The sequence below is a fragment of the Pseudophryne corroboree genome, chromosome 2 (assembly GCF_028390025.1).
Source record: "Pseudophryne corroboree isolate aPseCor3 chromosome 2, aPseCor3.hap2, whole genome shotgun sequence".
In the NCBI taxonomy this organism is placed as follows: Eukaryota; Metazoa; Chordata; class Amphibia; order Anura; family Myobatrachidae; genus Pseudophryne; species Pseudophryne corroboree.
In genome coordinates, this window is record NC_086445.1 from 481,862,683 (window position 1) to 481,880,867 (window position 18,185).

At 46.5% G+C, this 18,185-nt stretch overlaps 1 protein-coding gene across 7 annotated transcripts in view; it reads left to right on the forward strand.

The window, feature by feature from the left end:
• The window catches only part of LOC135029617 (multidrug and toxin extrusion protein 2-like), a 486,356-nt gene that overhangs the window by 163,336 nt on the left and 304,835 nt on the right, over positions 1-18,185 (forward strand). The window lies entirely within an intron of this gene.

Here is an 18,185-nt window from a genome sequence, read left to right on the forward strand (position 1 = left end):
TTCTCTGACATGCGGTGGGACGCCCAGCACAGGGCTAGTCTGCCCCACATGTCAGGCCCTGCCCCCCCCCCCTTGAGTGCAAAAGCATCGCACAGCGGCGTTGCTTTCGCACCCAGCGAGTAGCTCCCTGTCTGCGTAGCCTAGCTGTGCTTTCAGGCTGCTACTTGCCGGGTCGCAGAGCGGCTGCATGTGACGTCACACAGCCGCCACAGCCCGCCCCCACAACGGTCCGGACATGCCTGTGTTGTCCGGACTGCGCCTCACCAACGGCGTTCTAACGCTGTAGGCATGCCGCCTGCTGCCCCGCCACTGCCTGTCAATCAGGCAGAGGCGATCGCAGCCCTGAGATGCTTTTAGCATCTCACGGGCCTCCTGGGATGTGCGCGCGCACTCCCCAGTGGGCTTCAGACTGTGATCGCTGCCGCTGCAGCGATCCAGTATGAATTAGGCCCAAAGTGTACCATCTTCCTACAGACACTGGAGGCATATGTTACGGATTCTGAACCAGTGTGCAGACTATCAATTCGCTATTAGTCAGTTACATCACTGAGGCACTGCATGATTAATATTCATGGACCTGGCTACCATTCATGAAGTCCTGATTCCTAGTGAATAAATTAGCAGTATTGCTATAAATATTGGTTTAGCAAACAAAATGACTTGCTCTTACGTCCTAGAGGATGCTGGGGTCCACATTAGTACCATGGGGTATAGACGGGTCCTTTGTGAGCCACTGGCACTTTAAGAGTTTAATAGTGTGGGCTGGCTCCTCCCTCTATGCCCCTCCTACCAGACTCAGTTTAGAAAATGTGCCCGGAGGAGCCGGTCACAGCTAGGGGAGCTCTTAGGAGCTTTTCTAGTTTTATTATTTTCTGAGTTTAGTTAGGTACAGGCAGGCTGCTGACAACAGCCTCACTGCTTCTTGGGACTTAGGGGGGGGAGTAGGAACCAACTCTAGAAATTAATGGTTCTCTATCTCTGCTGACAGGACACTGAGCTCCTGAGGGTGCTGGTCGCAAGCCCACGAGGCGACCGCTCACTCCCGCAGCACGGCCGCCACCCCCTTACAGAGCCAGAAGAAAGAAGAGTGGTGAGTAGGACGCCGGCAGCCCGGGAAGCGGGTCGCCTGCGGGAATGGCGACACAAGGGTGGGAGCGCAGCTCTGACAGGCTGCACTCCGGAAGGCTCAGCGGCACTTGGTGTACGGCGCTGTGAGGGGCATCCAGGGCCAGCGCAACATACCATACACTGGTCAATTATGCTAACAGGGGCTAATCCCACTGTTAGCAGCACAAATACCTCAGTCCAGTATAATCTATAAGTGCGGGAAGACACACCATTACAGGGGGCGGGACGTCTCCTTAGACCGGATCCAGCACTCACCAGCGCAATTTTCTCCCTGCAGATCACACAGATGAGATGCTGACAGGGAGCGCTGCCCTCCTCATAACTCCAGCATACCTCTGGGGTACCAGGGTGTTATAGACAGCGGGGGAGGGTGTTATAAGTACTGTTTATCCTATTAAGGTTACTCAGTCAGCGCTGGCCATTTATGCTATTAACTGCCTACTGGGGCGCTGTGTGGCTGGCTCCTTATACTCTGTGACTCTCTGAAGGTACTCTGGGGGAAACTGTGTCAGACATTTTCCTGTGTGTGTGTGTGTGTGTGTGTGTGTATTTATCCACATTACCATGTCTAAGGGCTCTGTATCCTGTGCTGCAGAGTGTGTACCTTCTCCTGAAGAGTCTATCCCATGTACTCGGGACTGCAATGTGCTTTCCCAACCTGTCGAATCCGAACCCCCATGGGTGGATTCTTTAAAGGGAATGATATCACAGATTTCATCTAGGATGTCACATAATGAGAAAGAGACGCAGTTTTTGAGAAAATTTGTAGAGGGGTTACAGGATTCAGCTCCTACTCTCTCCCATACCCCACCTGCATACCCTAAAAAACGTACACTTGCCCAAATAATGCAAGTTGACATGGATACCGACTTTGATACAGGGGATGGTGATGGGGATATGCAGGGGGTGCAGTTGATGATTGAAGCCATTAGGGATGTTTTGCATATTACTGAGAAGGTACCTGAGCCGGATGAGGAATCTTATTTTACAGAAAATAAGAAATCCTCTCTAACCTTCCCTGCTTCTAAAGAGCTGAAATCTTTATTTGAAAATTCCTGGAAAAACCCAGAGAAAAAATTCCAGATCCCTAAAAGAATTCTCATTGCTTTCTCTTTCCCTGAAGAGGATAGAAAGAAATGGGAAACACCACCTATAGTAGACACTTCTGTATCTAGGTTGTCTCAAAAGGTGGTTTTACCTGTCCCTGGTTCAACCGCTCTAAAGGAGCCATCTGACCGCAAGATTGAGATTACGCTCAAATTTATATACACTGCTAGAGGCGTGGCTTTAAGGCCCACTGTTGCTTGTGCGTGGATTTCTAAAGCCATAGAAGTGGTCAGGCACATTACTAGAGTACTTAGATTCTATGGATAGGTGTGACATTGATTTATTTCTGCGTCACATACAGGATTCTGCTGGGTTCATGGTGGAGGCCATGAAAGACCTTGGAATGCTGAATGCAAGGACTACTTCCATGGCGGTATCAGCATGCAGAGGACTCTGGCTACGCCAATTGACTGCGGATGCAGAATCCAAGAAAAGTGTGGAGAACCTGCCCTTCACAGGTCAGGCTCTGTTTGGGGATGCTTTGGATGCGTGGATTTCCACGGCAACTGCGGGTAAGTCAACCTTTCTCCCCTCAGCGGCCCCACTGACTAGGAAATCTTATCCTACGTCTACGCTGCAGTCCTTTCGGACAGCAAAATTAAAAAAATCCAAAAAACCTGCACCAACAGGTTCTCAGGAACAGAAACCTGGTTCTGTTTCCTCAAAATCTTCACCATGACGGTGGTCCTCCCAGCCTGGAAATCGGGCAGGTGGGAGCGAGACTAAAAAATTTCAGTCACATCTTGGCGTCATCAGGCATTGTTACCCAGGGCTACAGACTGGAGTTTCAAGAACTCCCACCTCACAGATTCTTCAAATCAGTTTCGCTGACAGAAAGTGCTATCCTACAGGAAGCCATTCAAAAAATGGTCCAAACAAATGTCATTGTTCCAGTTCCACCTCACCTAAGACACAAGGGTTATTACTCACACCTGTTTGTGGTGCCGAAACTGGACAGTTCGGTAAGGCCGATTTTAAACCTAAAGTCATTGAATCCCTACTTGAGGGAATTCAAATTCAAGATGGAGTCTCTGAGAGCGGTGATCTCAGTTCTGGAGGAGGGGGAATTCCTAGTATCTTTGGATATCAAGGATGCGTACCTTCACATTCCGATCTGGCCGCCTCACCAGGCTTATCTCAGATTTGCGTTGCTAGACTGTCACTATCAGTTACAGGCACTGCCATTTGGCCTCTCCACAGCATCGAGGGTGTTTACCAAGGTCATGGCAGAAATGATGCTACTCCTCCGCCGGCAAGGAGTGAACATAATTCCATATCTGGACGATCTCCTGATAAAAGCGTAGTCCAGGGAGAGATTGTTATAGAGTATTGCTCTCGCAACTCACCTACTCCAGAATCATGGGTGGATCCCGAACCTTCAAAAGTCACACTTGGAACCAACAATAAGAACTGCCCTTCCTGGGGATGATACTCAACACGGAAGTGCAGAGGGTGTTTCTACCGGTAGAGAAAGCGTTGGTGATCCAAACAATGGTCCGGGATGTCCTCAAACCAGCCCGAGTATCGGTTCATCGGTGCATTCGCCTTATGGGGAAGATGGTAGCCTCCTACGAGGCTCTACAGTACGGAAGATTCCATGCACGGTCCTTCCAACTGGATCTCCTAGACAAATGGTCAGGATCACATCTCCATGTGCACCAGCGGATACGCCTGTCGCCGAAAGCCAGAATTTCGCTCCTCTGGTGGTTGCAAACTTCTCACCTACTCGAGGGCCGCAGGTTCTGGATTCAGAATTGGATCCTTCTAACCACGGATGCAAGTCTCAGAGGTTGGGGTGCGGTCACCCAAGGGGAAAACTTCCAAGGAAGGTGGTCAAGGTTGGAATCCATCCTTCTGATAAACATTCTGGAACTAAGGGCCATATTCAATGGCCTTCTACAAGCGGCACATCTTCTGCAAGATCAGGCCATTTAGGTTCAGTTGGACAATGTGACGGCAGTGTCCTACATAAACTGACAGGGCAGAACGAAGAGCAGAGCGGCAATGACAGAGGTAACAAGAATCCTCCTCTGGGCAGAAAAGCACGCAGTGGCGCTATCAGCAATCTTCATTCTGCGAGTGGACAATTGGGAAGGGGACTTCCTCAGCAGACACGATCTCCATCCGGGAGAATGGGGCCTCCACCCGGAGGTGTTCGCAGAGGTGACAATCCGATGGGGTGTACCTCAGATAGACATGATGGCCTCTCGCCTCAACAAGAAGCTTTGCAGGTACTGCTCCAGGTCGAGAGACCCACAGGCAGTGGCGGTGGATGCACTGGTGACTCCGTGGGTGTTCAAGTCTGTGTATGTGTTCCCTCCACTACCATTCATACCAAGAATACTCAAGCTAATAAAAAGAACAAGAGTTCAGGCGATCCTCATTGCTCCGGACTGGCCAAGGAGGGCTTGGTACGCGGATCTTCTGTAGTTACTCCTGAAGGATCCAAGGTCTCTTCCTCTTCTCGAGGACCTTCTTCAACAGGGTCCATTTGCTTATCAAGACTTACCGCAGCTACGTTTGACGGCATGGAGGTTGAACACCAGATCTTAGCTCGGAAGGGCATTCCGAATAAAGGTCATTCCTACCCTCATTCAGGCTAGGAAGGGAGTTACGTCTAAACATTACCATCGGATTTGGAGGAAGTATGTGTTTTAGTGTGAATCCAAGAAATATCCAACGGTGGAGTTTCAACTAGGACGGTTGCTCCTCTTTCTGCAGGCTGGTGTGGATGTGGGCCTACGCTTGGGCTCCATAAAAGTCCAGATTTCGGCCTTGTCCATTTTCTTTCAGAAACAATTGGCTACCCTCCCTGAGGTTCAAACTTTCTTGAAAGGGGTTCTGCACATCCAACCTCCCTTTCTGCCTCCTATGGCACCTTGGGATCTTAATGTGGTGCTGCAGTTCCTGCAATCGGATTGGTTCGAACCTTTGCAGGAGGTGAATGTCAAGTTTCTTACTTGGAAGGCAGTCACACTGTTGGCATTGGCATCTGCTAGAAGTTTGTCGGAATTGGGGGCTTTGTCTTGCAAAAGCCCCTATTTGATTTTTCATGAAGATAGGGCTGAGCTCAGAACGCGTCAGCAGTTTCTTCCTAAGGTTGTGTCTGCTTTTCATATCAACCAACCTATTGTGGTGCCAGTGGCTACTGACTCCTCAATTCCCTCAAAGTCCTTGGATGTGGTGAGGGCTTTGAAAATTTATGTGAAGGGAACTTCTTGTCACAGGAAATCTGACTCATTATTTGTCCTTTATGATCCCAACAAGGTTGGGTGTCCTGCTTCTAAGCAGACGATTTCTCTCTGGATCAGGTTTATTATCCAGCATGCTTATTCTGTGGCAGGCTTGCCGTGTCCAAAATCTGTTAAGGCCCACTCTACTCGTACAATGGGTTCTTAATGGGCAGCTGCCCGGGGTGTCTCAGCTACTTGGTCTGGGTCGAACACGTTTGCTAAGTTCTACAAGTTCGATGCTTTGGCCTCTGAGGACCTAAAGTTTGGTCAATCTGTTCTGCAGGAACCTCGGCACTCTCCCTACCGTACTGGGAGCTTTGGTACATCCCCATGGTACTAATGTGGACCCCAGCATCCTCTAGGACGTAAGAGAAAATAAGATTTTAATTACCTACCGGTAAATACTTTTCTCGTTGTCCGTAGAGGATGCTGGGGTCCACATTAGTACCATTGCTCCCACACATCTCACATACTCCGGTCACTGTAAGGGTGCAGGGCGCAGGGGGGGGGGGGGGGGGGGGGCGCCCTGGGCAGCATATGGACCTCTTTTGGCAAAAGTACACATATATTTGGCACTGTATATATGTATGAGCCCCCGCCAAGAAAATGTATATTTAAGCGGGACAGAAGCCCACCGTCGAGGGGGCGGGGCTTCTTCCTCAGCACTCTTCTGCGCCATTTTTTCTCCACAGCTCCGCTGAGAGGAAGCTCCCCAGGCTCTCCCCTGCAGATTCACGGTAGAAGAGGGTAAAAAGAGGGGGGGGGGGGCACATAATTAGGCGCAAAAATCAATATAAACAGCAGCTACTGGGTTAACATTAAGTTACTGTGTTATTCCTGGGTTTATAGCGCTCGGGTGTGTGCTGGCATACTCTCTCTCTGTCTCTCCAAAGGGCCTTGTGGGGGAATTGTATTCAGGTGAGTATTCCCTGAGTGTGTGGTGTGTCAGTACGTGTGTGTCGACATGTCTGAGGTAAAAGGCTCCCCTAAGGAGGAGATGGAGCAAATGTGTGTGTGAGTGGTGTCTCCGTCGACAACGCCGACACCTGTTTGGATATGTGAAATTAAGTGCTAAGGTAAATTTATTGCACAAAAGATTAGAGAACAGACAGGGAATCTACCCCTAGGGTGTCATGTTTGCCCAAAAGGTAGCGCTGACTTAACAGCTATCCTCAGGGATCCTGCAGATAGTATGCAGTAAAAGTACTTTGAAGTCCATTTACACACATTCTGGTACACTACTCAGACCGGCGATTGTGTCGGCATGGGTTTATAGCGCTGTAGCAGCGTGGACAGATACCTTATCAGCAGAGATTGAGACCCTAGTATGTATATATATATATGTATATATATATATAGATATATATATAAAAGATGCTGTCTTAGATATATATATATATATAAAACATGCCCAAAGAGACATGAGTCTACTGGGTTCTAGAGTCAACGCTATGTCGATTTCTGCTTGACGTGTCCTGTGGAACATGCAATGGACAGGTGATGCCGACTTAAGAGGCATATGGAAGGTTTACCTTACAAGGCTGAGGATTATGTGGAGAAGGGATCTCGGACCTGGTCTCCACAGCTATGGCTGGTAATTTTGATCTTTTGCCTTATATTCCCGCACAGCCTAGGAAAGCACGACATTATCAAATGCAGTCCTTTCGATCACAAAGAAACAAGAAAGTCCGAGGTGCGTCCTTTCTTGCCAGAGGCAGGGGCAGAGGAAAGAAGCTGCACAACACAGCTAGTTCCCAGGAACAGAAGTCCTCCCCGGCCTCCACAAAATCCACCGCATGTCGCTGGGGCTCCACAGGCGGAGCTAGGCCCGGTGGGGGCACGCCTTCGAAATTTCAGCCACAAGTGGGTTCACTCCCTGTTGGATCCCTGGGCAATAGATATTGTGTCTCTGGGATACAAGCTGGACTTCGAGGAGATGCCCCCTCACCGACGGCCCTGCCGGCTTCCCCCCACGAGAGGGAAATAGTGTTAACTGCAATTCACAAATTGTATCTTCAACAGGTGGTGGTCAAGGTTCCCCTCCTTCAACAAGGAGGGGGTTATTATTCGACCATGTTGTAGTCCCGAAACCGGACGGTTCGGTCAGACCCATATTGAATTTAAAATCCCTGAACATATACCTGAAAAGGTTCAAGTTCAAGATGGAATCGCTGAGAGCGGTCGTCGCAAGCCTGGAAGGGGGGGATTTTATGGTGTCTCTGGACATAAAGGATGCATACCTTAATATCCCCATTTATCCACCTCATCAGACGTACCTCAGATTTGTGGTACAGGATTGTCATTACCAATTTCAGACGTTGCCGTTTGGTTTCTCCACGGCACCGAGAATATTTACCACGGTAATGGCGGAAATGATGGTACTCCTGCGGAAGCAAGGGGTCGCAATTATCCCATAGTTGGACGATCTCCTAATAAAAGCGGGATCAAGAGAGCAGTTGCTGATCAGCGTAGCACTTTCTCTGGAAGTGTAACGGCAACACGGCTGGATTCTAAATATTCCAAAGTCGCAGTTGGTTCCTACGGCTTGTCTGCCTTTCCTAGGCATGATTCTAGACACAGACCAGAAAAGGGTTTATCTCCCGATAGAGAGAGCTATGACACTGGTCAGGAACCTATTAAAACCAAAACAGGTGTCAGTGCATCACTGCACTCGAGTCCTGGGAAGGATGGTGGCATCATACGAGACCATTCCCTTCGGCAGGTTCCATGCGAGGACCTTTCAATGGGACTTACTGGACAAGTGGTCCGGATTACATCTTCAGATGCATCAGTTAATCACCCTATCCCCCAGGGCCAGGGTGTCTCTCCTGTGGTGGCTGCAGAGTGCTCACCTTCTCGAGGGCCGCAGATTCGGCATTCAGGACTGGGTCCTGGTGACCACGGATGCAAGCCTCCGAGGGTGGGGAGCAGTCACACAGAGAAGAAATTTCCAAGGTATGTGGTCAAGTCAGGAGACTTGCCTTCACATCAACATCCTGGAACTAAGGGCCGTATACAATGCCCTACGTCAAGCGGAGACCCTGCTTCGCGACCAACCGGTTCTGATTCAGTCAGACACCATCACCACAGTGGCTCATGTAAACCGACAAGGCGGCACAAGGAGCAGGGAAGCGATGGAGGAAGCCGCCAGAATTCTTCGCTGGGCGGAAAATCACGTAAGCGCACTGTCAGCAGTGTTCATCCCGGGACACGACCTCCACCCGGGAGAGTGGGGACTTCATCAGGAAGTCTTCGCACAGACTGCATGTCGGTAGGAACTGCCACAGGTGGACATGATGGCATCCCGCCTCAACAAAAAGCTACAAAAGTATTGCGCCAGGTCAAGAGACCCTCAGGCGGTTTATGTGTTTCCTCCTCTTCCTCTCCTACCCAAGGTGCTGAGAATAATAAGAAAAAGAGGAGTGAGAACGATACTCATTGTTCCAGATTGGCCACGAAGGACTTGGTATCCAGATCTGCAAGAAATGTTCACAGAGGAACCGTGGCCTCTTCCTCTAAGACAGGACTGGTTGCAACAGGGGCCCTGTCTGTTCCAAGACTTACCGCGGCTGCGTTTGACGGCATGGCGGTAGAACGCCGGATCCTAGCGGAGAAAGGCATTCCGGAGGAGGTCATTCCTACGCTGATAAAGGCTAGGAAGGACGTGACAGCTCAACATTATCACTGTATATGGCGAAAATATGTTGCTTGGTGTGAGGCCAGGAATGCCCCTACGGAGGAATTCCAGCTGGACCGTTTCCTTCACTTCCTACAGTCAGGAGTGAATTTGGGCCTAAAGTTGGGTTCCATTAAGGTCCAGATTTCGTCCCTATCCATTTTCTTTCAAAAGGAGTTGACTTCTCTACCTGACGTTCAGACGTTTGTAAAGGGAGTGCTGCATATTCAGCCCCCTTTTGTGCCTCCGGTGGCACCTTGGGATCTTAACGTGGTGTTGAGTTTCCTGAAATCCCACTGGTTTGAACCACTCAAAACGGTGGAGTTGAAATATCTCACGTGGAAGGTGGTCATGCTATTAGCCTTGGCCTCGTCTAGGCGTGTGTCAGAGTTGGCGGCTTTGTCACATAAAAGCCCCTATCTGGTTTTCCATGCGGATAGAGCAGAATTGCGGACCCGTCCACAATTTCTGCCGAAAGTGGTTTCATCCTTTCATATAAACCAACCTATTGTGGTGCCTGTGGCTACTACTGACTTGGAGGATTCCGAGTTGCTTGATGTGGTCAGGGCTTTGAAGGTTTATGTAGCCAGAACGGCTAGAGTCAGGAAAACAGAGTCTTTGTCTATCCTGTATGCTTCCAACAAGCTTGGTGCACCTGCTTCAAAGCAAACTATTGCTCGCTGGATCTGTAACATGATTCAGCATGCTCATTCTGCGGCTGGATTGCCGCTGCCAAAATCAGTTAAGGCCCATTCCACTAGGAAGGTGGGCTCTTCTTGGGCGGCTGCCCGAGGGGTCTCGGCATTACAGCTTTACCGAGCGGCTACTTGGTCAGGTTCAAACACTTTTGCAAAGTTCTACAAGTTTGATACCCTGGCTGAGGAGGACCTTGTGTTTGCTCAATCAGTGCTGCGAAGTCACCCGCACTCTCCCGCCCATTTGTGAGCTTTGGTATAATCCCCATGGTCCTTACGGAGTCCCCAGCATCCACTAGGACGTTAGAGAAAATAAGATTTTACTTACCGGTAAATCTATTTCTCGTAGTCCATAGTGGATGCTGGGCGCCCGTCCCAAGTGCGGACTTCTTCTGCAATGCTTGTATGTAGTTATTGCTTCAATAAGGGTTATGTTATGGTTGCATCAGGGTTGGACCTGTTGCTCTGTTGTTGTTCATACTGTTGACTGGGTATGTTTATCTCAAGTTATACGGTGTGATTGGTGTGGCTGGTATGAATCTTGCCCTGGATTACCAAAATCCTTTCCTTGTACTGTCAGCTCTTCCGGGCACAGTTTCTCTAACTGAGGTCTGGAGGAGGGACATAGAGGGAGGAGCCAGAGCACACCAGAATATAAATTCTTTTTTAAAGTGCCCATGTCTCCTGCGGAGCCCGTCTATTCCCCCTGGGTTATTAATGAGTACCCAGCATTCACTACGGACTACGAGAAATAGATTTACCGGTAAGTAAAATCTTATTTTTATTTGGGTCTGTTGGAAACCCATACACTTTATGTAACAAATGAATAACTTACTAAATGCGTGATTAGTATCTTCATATTACACCGATCTTTTTTGTCTTAATCCAATATGACAAACTGCAGAAACTGCTAAAACCAACATTCATATGCATGGACAGTCAATGTGACATTATCACATCATAGTGGTTATATCTGTGTTAGCAGCATGTAAGTCTAGATCATAATTAAACAATTATTTACATATTTATACAATTATTTATACTTTCACAGGGTAGGTTGATGCGTTAATTACATGTCCCTACAGTCATTAATTTCCACCAAATCATTATTATTTATTGTTCATATTGTTGCTTCTTAGACACAGTCAAAGTACTTATGGCTATATTAATATCCCAATATGGCACACAAATCTGTATAATAAAAATATTTGTACTAAAGGTATGCAGAGTGTTATTCACATTTAAACATCTTAAATCTCCCAATTGTGTCGAAGAGAATTACAGATGTAGCCACCTTTATCTTTACCGATTCTCCGCCTAGACGGACGTTTAGTCAAGCTAAGGCGATAGCTTAGCTTGCTGAGTTTAATCACAGGCAGGCGCGTTGAGGCGATTCTAGATACTCAGCATGCATTACACATCTCCACCACTGGGTGGCTAATGCTCCACTAATCCAGTACTTTCGATCGTATAGCGGCGGATTGATCTACAGCTCTGGCAAATGGTCAGTGACGACTGTAATGTTAATAGATGGTGACCAATGGTCAGACGGTGAGAGTTCTCAATATAAATAAATAGTTTATACAGACACAAGCGAACATGTTAAAACACTTGTGTATGCAGACGCAAGATTGTGTATGGAGATGCAAGTAATTGTGTTAAAGGAAGTATGTACAATGCATAAACACCGTGCTTTTGAAATACATGTACAGTATGAGCGTCCGATTTCCCTTGACATTCACTTTATTATAATTTTTTTCTTTGTTATACATTCAATGGAATGGTGCACACAGGTTTCACATAAATCTTGTCTTGTAACCTGATCGGAACTCCCTACCTGTCTACTGCATGAACTGTGCAGGCTCCCAGGGGGGAAGGGGAAAGTGGGATGGGGGTAGGGCGAGGCAGTGGAAAATACCGTGTTCAAAGAACGGGCCAATGCTGGAGGAGCGTCAGAATCCCCTAACTAAAATACACAGGGTCGATAGGGATAAGCGAGGTCTATGCACATAACGATACACCAGACCCCATCATATCACAAAGTGACAAAATGTCCGAGGCACATGAACACCCGTTTTGTAGAATTATGTGTATAGACCTCGCTTAACCCTATCGCCCCTGTGTATTTTAGCTAGGGGATTCCGACGCTCCTTCAGCACTGCCCCGAAGCCTGCAAAACATATGCCGTCACTCGCTCCATAGCTGAGTGCTGACACAAGGTGGATGTTCATGTGCCTTGGACATTTTGTCACTTTGTGATGCGATGGGGTCTGGGGTATCGTTAAGTGCATAGACCTCGCTTATCCCTATCGACCCTGTGTATTTTAGCTAGGGGATTCTGACGCTCGTTCAGCATTGCCCCGTGACCTGCAAAATCTGTGCTGCTACTTGCTCCATAGCCGAGGGCCTCCATGGGGCAAGGAGTCACAGGCGGTAGCCATTTCAATTGAGTCTGCCCTGCTACAGAATTGTATGTGTACGGTATGGTGCATAGAACCTTAACAGTACAACCGCTCCTGCAGCTTTGCCCTGGTTTATGTGAATAACTCCCTGTCTGTCTACTGCATGACCTGTGCAGGCTCCCAGGGGGGAAGGGCGATGGGCTAGCGGCAGGCGGTGGAAAATACTGTGCTTTTGAAATGCAAGTACTGTATGAGTCCGAATCCCCAGTATGTTCTTCTAGTGTACTAATTAGTACGAACAGCTTGCATCGTACAGTGGCAAGTTTAATCTTTCTATGTATAATGGAGAGATAAAAGCTCCTCCCTAAGTTCCTAGATGCTAAATCACCGTCCTTAGTATCTCTGTACAGTATGTTCTACTAGTGTACTAATTAGCACAACAGCTTTTAACTGGATGCCAAATCACCGTACTTAGTATCTCTGTACAGTATGTTTTATTAGGGTACTAATCAGCACGAACAGCTTGTAACGTACAGCGGCAAGTTTAATCTTTCTATGTGTAATGGAGAGATATAAAAGCTCCTCAGTAAGTTCCCGGATGCCAAATCACCGTACTTAGTATCTCTGTACAGTATGTTCTATTAGGGTACCAATTAGCTGTTCGTGCTAATTAGTACCCTAATAGAAAATACTATACAGAGATACTAAGGACGGTGATTTGGCAACCAGGAACTTAGGGAGGAGCTTTTATCTCTCTATGTTATACATAGAAAGATTAAACTTGCCACTGTACGTTACAAGCTGTTCGTGCTAATTAGTACACTAGTAGAACATACTGTACAGAGATACTAAGTACAGTGATTTGGCATCCAGGAACCTTAGGGAGGAGCTTTTATCTCTCCTTTGTAATCTTTCTAAGTATAACGGAGAGAGATAAAAGCTCCTCCCTAAGTTCCTGGATGCCAAATCACTGTCCGTAGTATCTCTGTACAGTATGTTCTACTAGTGTACTAATTAGCACGAGCAGCTTGTAACGTACAGTGGCAGGTTTGATCTTTCTATGTATAATGTAGAGAGATAAAAGCTGCTCCCTAAGTTCCTGGTTGCCAAATCACCGTCCTTAGTATCTCTGTATAGTATTTTCTATTAGGGTACTAATTAGCACGAACAGCTAATTAGTACCCTAATAGAAAATACTGTGCAGAGATACTAAGTACGGTGATTTGGCATCCAGAAACTTACTGAGGAGCTTTTATCTCTCTATATTATACATAGAAAGATTAAACTTGCCACTGTACGTTACAAGCTGTTCGTGCTAATTAGTACCCTAATAGAACATATTGTACAAAGATACTAAGTACGGTGCTTTGGCATCCAGTTAAAAGCTGTTCGTGCTAATTAGTACACTAGTAGAACATACTGTACAGAGATACTAAGGATGGTGATTTGGCATCTAGGAACTTAGGGAGCAGCTTTTATCTCTCCATTATACATAGAAAGATTAAACTTGCCACTGTACGTTACAAGCTGTTCGTGCTAATTAGTACACTAGTAGAACATAGAGTACAGCGATACTAAGGATGGTAATTTGGCACCCAGGAATTTAGGGAGGAGCTTTTATCTCTCTCCATTATACTTAGAAAGATTACAATGGAGAGAGATTAAAGCTCCTCCCTAAGTTCGTAGATGCCAAATCACTGTACTTAGTATCTCTGTACAGTATGTTCTACTAGTATACTAATTAGCACGAACAGCTTCTAACGTACAGTGGCAAGTGTAATTTTCCTAAGTATAATGGAGAGAGATAAAAACTCCTCCCTATGTTCCTGTATGTCAAATTACCATGCTTAGCATTTCTGTACAGTATTTCCTATCTAGCCAGAAACCCTGCATCCTGTGCAAGCTAGGCGGACAACTGGAGGGGACCCGATACACGGTTGCTTCTTGTTTCCCTTTCCAGTGTCACATAAACTAGTGGTTGGTCTGCTCTGAAAGCCAAGAGTCTCCTCTTTTGTATGGTACCAGTCCCGAGTCTCTGGGACACCCAGAACCAGAGCTATCAGTATGCAAAGTGGACCCATTTTCCCATAGACTATAATGGGCCCGTTAATTCAGACCCATCATGGGTTCCGACGCTTGCCATGAGCCTTGTGGGGGTCACAGAAACTTGGGGTTGGTACCCTCCGGTAGCTAATTGTCTCCTCTTCCATACCAACCTAGCGATAAAGGCTCCCATCTCCCACGCTGAGAGTCCCAGGTTTGAGTCCCAAAGTGCCAACCTTTTTTTTTTTTATATGTTCCCGTGACATTCACTTTATTATTTTTTTTCTTTGTTATACATTCAATGAAAGGGTGCACACAGGTTTCACATAAATCAGAGTGGGTGGGGGATTTTCCTACATACAGTAGTATACTGTTGCACATGTCTTGTAACCTGATCGGAACTCCCTCCCTGTCTACTGCATGTACTTTGTAGGCTCCCAGGGGGGAAGGGGAAAGTGGGATGGGGGTAGGGTGAGGCAGTGGAAAATACCGTGTTCAAAGAAAAGGCATAATCAAAACCATGGGGAACTTTACGGTGTATCGTTATGTGCATAGACCTCGCTTATCCCTATCACCCCTGTATATTTTAGCTAGGGGATTCTGACACTCCTTCAGCATTACCCCGTAGCCTGCAAAACCTATGCCGTTGCTCGCTCCATAGCTGAGTGCTGCCACAAGGCAGGGGTTCACGTGCCTCGGACATTTTGTCACTTTGCGATGTGATGGGGTCTGGTGTATCGTTATGTGCATAGACCTCGCTTATCCCTATCGCCCCTGTGTATTTTAGCTAGGGAAGTCTAACGCTCCTTCAGCATTGCCCCATAGCCTGCAAAATCTGTGCTGTTACTTGCTCCATAGCCAAGTGCCTCCATGGAGCTAGGAGTCACATGCGGTAGCCATTACAATTGAGTCTTCCCTGCTATAGAATTAGAAAGATTAGAAAGAATTGTATGTGTACTGTACGGTGCATAGAACCTTGACAGTAGAAACTCTCCTGCAGCTTTGCCCTGCTTTATGTAAAACTTGTGTTTTGTCAGTTTGCTATGCGATCGAGCCCGGTGTAACGTAATGTGCATAGACCTCACTTATCTCTATCGTCCCTGTGTATTTTGGCTAGGGGATTGTAACGCTCCTTCAGCATTGCCCCGTAGCCTGAAAAACTTATGCCATCTCTCACTCCATATCCGAGCACTGCCTGCCACGTGGTGGGGGTTCAGGGGCGGCGGCCATTTTGCCAGTGTGCTGTGCGATTGAGTTCGGTGTACCGTAATGTGCATAGACCTCACTTATTCCTATCGCCACTCTGTATTTTAGCTAGGGGATTGTGACGCTCCTTCAGCATTGCCCCATAGCCTGCAAAATCTGGACTGTTACTTGCTCCGTAGCCTAGGGCCTCCGTGGGGCAAGGAGTCATAGGTGGTAGCCATTTCTATTGAGTCTGCCCTGCTACAGAATTGTATGTGTACTGTACGGTGCATAGAACCTTAACAATAGAACCGCTCCTGCAGCTTTGCCCTGGTTTATGTGAATAAAAAAATAATAAAGTGTCTGGAAAAAACTAACATGCATTCGTACTTTAGAAATCGAACTCGGGACTCTGAGTATAGGAAGCGGAACACTTCACCACTTCGTCGCAGACAGATGAATAAATCCATTGGTTTTGATTATGCTGTAATGGCTATGAAATTAGGACGCTAACATACTGTACAAAATTCCTAATCTCAAGAGGCAATAGTGAACTTCTAACACGTCCATTTGCGACAGTGTACACTACTGATTTTATGTTGTTTTGTCTGCTGGACTTAGACGCTCACATATTCATAAAGTACTGTATATGGATCATATACTGTATGCTGTACTATTTGTGTCTGTACCGTATATACTGTATTAAATAATGCAGCATAATGAGTATTTACTGTATTAAATAATGCAGCGTAATGAGTATTTACTGTATGCAGCGTAATGAGACGCTTAGTAAAGTAGTCCTTATTATATATTTCAGTATTGTATTTTATGGGAGACCACACGCATGCGCAGTGGTGATTGTAAAAGGCGACATCTGGTGGATGATCGCAGGTATTACACGTAAAGGTAACGCCAAACTCTCTGTCTGCCTCCGTGCGATTAGGTACGCCTCTCTGTGACTAGGCGCGCCTCCCTACGCCCCAGTACGTTGCGTATGCACGATCGGGACAAACGCCTCAGCCAGTCAAGATAAAGGTGGCTACATCTGTATAGAGAGGTTGGAGCAACATTTGCGGATTCCTGGTAACGAAATCTGCTGTCAGTCATTTGCTTGTCGGCAGTGACTAATTCATGAGAGTATCTAATCCCAGTGCATATGGATAAATATTAATCTTGCATCTGCTGTCATCTGGAGATTTAGATGATGAGAATACGTATAGTAGGGATAGGTAGTGTGTTGATTGCTAATGTTAATATGTCATAAAGGAAGGAATATATAAACTCCTCTGCAGAATTGGTGGGTATGTTATTGTCTTATTGAACAATATGATAACCAATGTGGGTGATCATTTCTATTTCAACAATATCAGTGGGAAACACTAATTGACAGTTATAATTGTTAAACCTAATATGAATAGGAGACAGAAAAAATCTCTTTCCTTATCTTTCTGGTATCTTCAACAGAGCATGTGCTAAAATGCAGTGAATGCCCTGTATATAATAATCGGGTCAATACAGAGGAGTTTAACCCTCTCTTGACAAGTGTGGAGAATCGATTCCCTTGGTGAGGAAAAACATCACTACCTGTAGTGAGAGCATATAGAGAAGGAAGCAAGAGAAAATAAAGTTTACGTTATAAATAGTGTACCTAAAAGTCTGCTGTTCGATAAAGGTACCCCAGTGTGTGCACAGCAGTCAGTCCCTATTGACCAACGTTGCATTTCACCCCTAATTCTTGGTCACAATCTGTGTCTTTGTCTTACTGGATTAAAACAAAAAAGATCTGTGTTATATGATGATACTAATAAATGGTTTAATACATTTTTAAAATGTGTTATATAATGTGTATGAGTATCCAGTACACCAAAAAAAAAGTTATAGTGATAAGAGTGCATACCTCCCAACTGTTCCAATTTTCGCGGGACAGTCCCATTTTTTGTGACTGTCCCTCCTGCGAGCCGCTGTGTCCCGCGGTGTGTGTGTGTGTGTGTGTGGGGGCAGTTGAGAAACTTCACTGTCTCTCGCTGCTCTGCTTAGTGCATGCACAAAGCATCTATTCACGGGAGGCAGAGTGACTGTGGGGCATGACAGCAGCTCACTGAGTGCTGGCCGTGCCCCCCAGTGACGAAAACGGGAGGCGTTGCAGGCGGTCGCGGCATCTCCGTGAAGACATGCCCCCTTTTACTGAAGCCATGCCCCCTTTTTGGCTGGACTTGGCTTTGACGCACGGAGGAGTCCCTGATGGGTCATCATATAAATTTGGAGGTATAAGAGTGCCCCCAACAAAAGTGTCTACTTCTCTTTTGTGTATATGGAACTAAACATGCCAGCATACCTTGCCACAGTTTTAGCATACCCAAATAGTAAAACTGTTGCAGGTCAAGCTGGTATGTGTAGTAACTTCCACCCAAAATAATATGCAATTTTATGTGTTGATTGAATGAATGAATTGATTTTTTAAATAATTATTGTCATTGATTCAGCACAGGTAATCTTTAGAAGGAAAGAAATGTATAACATGTGGAAGGGGCCATGTTGGGGGGTTTGCCCTAGAACACTTTGAACCTGCATGAAAAATGTACTGCCTTTTTGGGCTATTAAATTTCAATTGCTTGCTAGACAGTTTTCTAAAAATGGACGTAATGTTGCGGGTGATCCAAAGCAGGACTCAATAATGTCTTTTTGTATTGGGGGAAACAATATTGCTCTCCGTTCT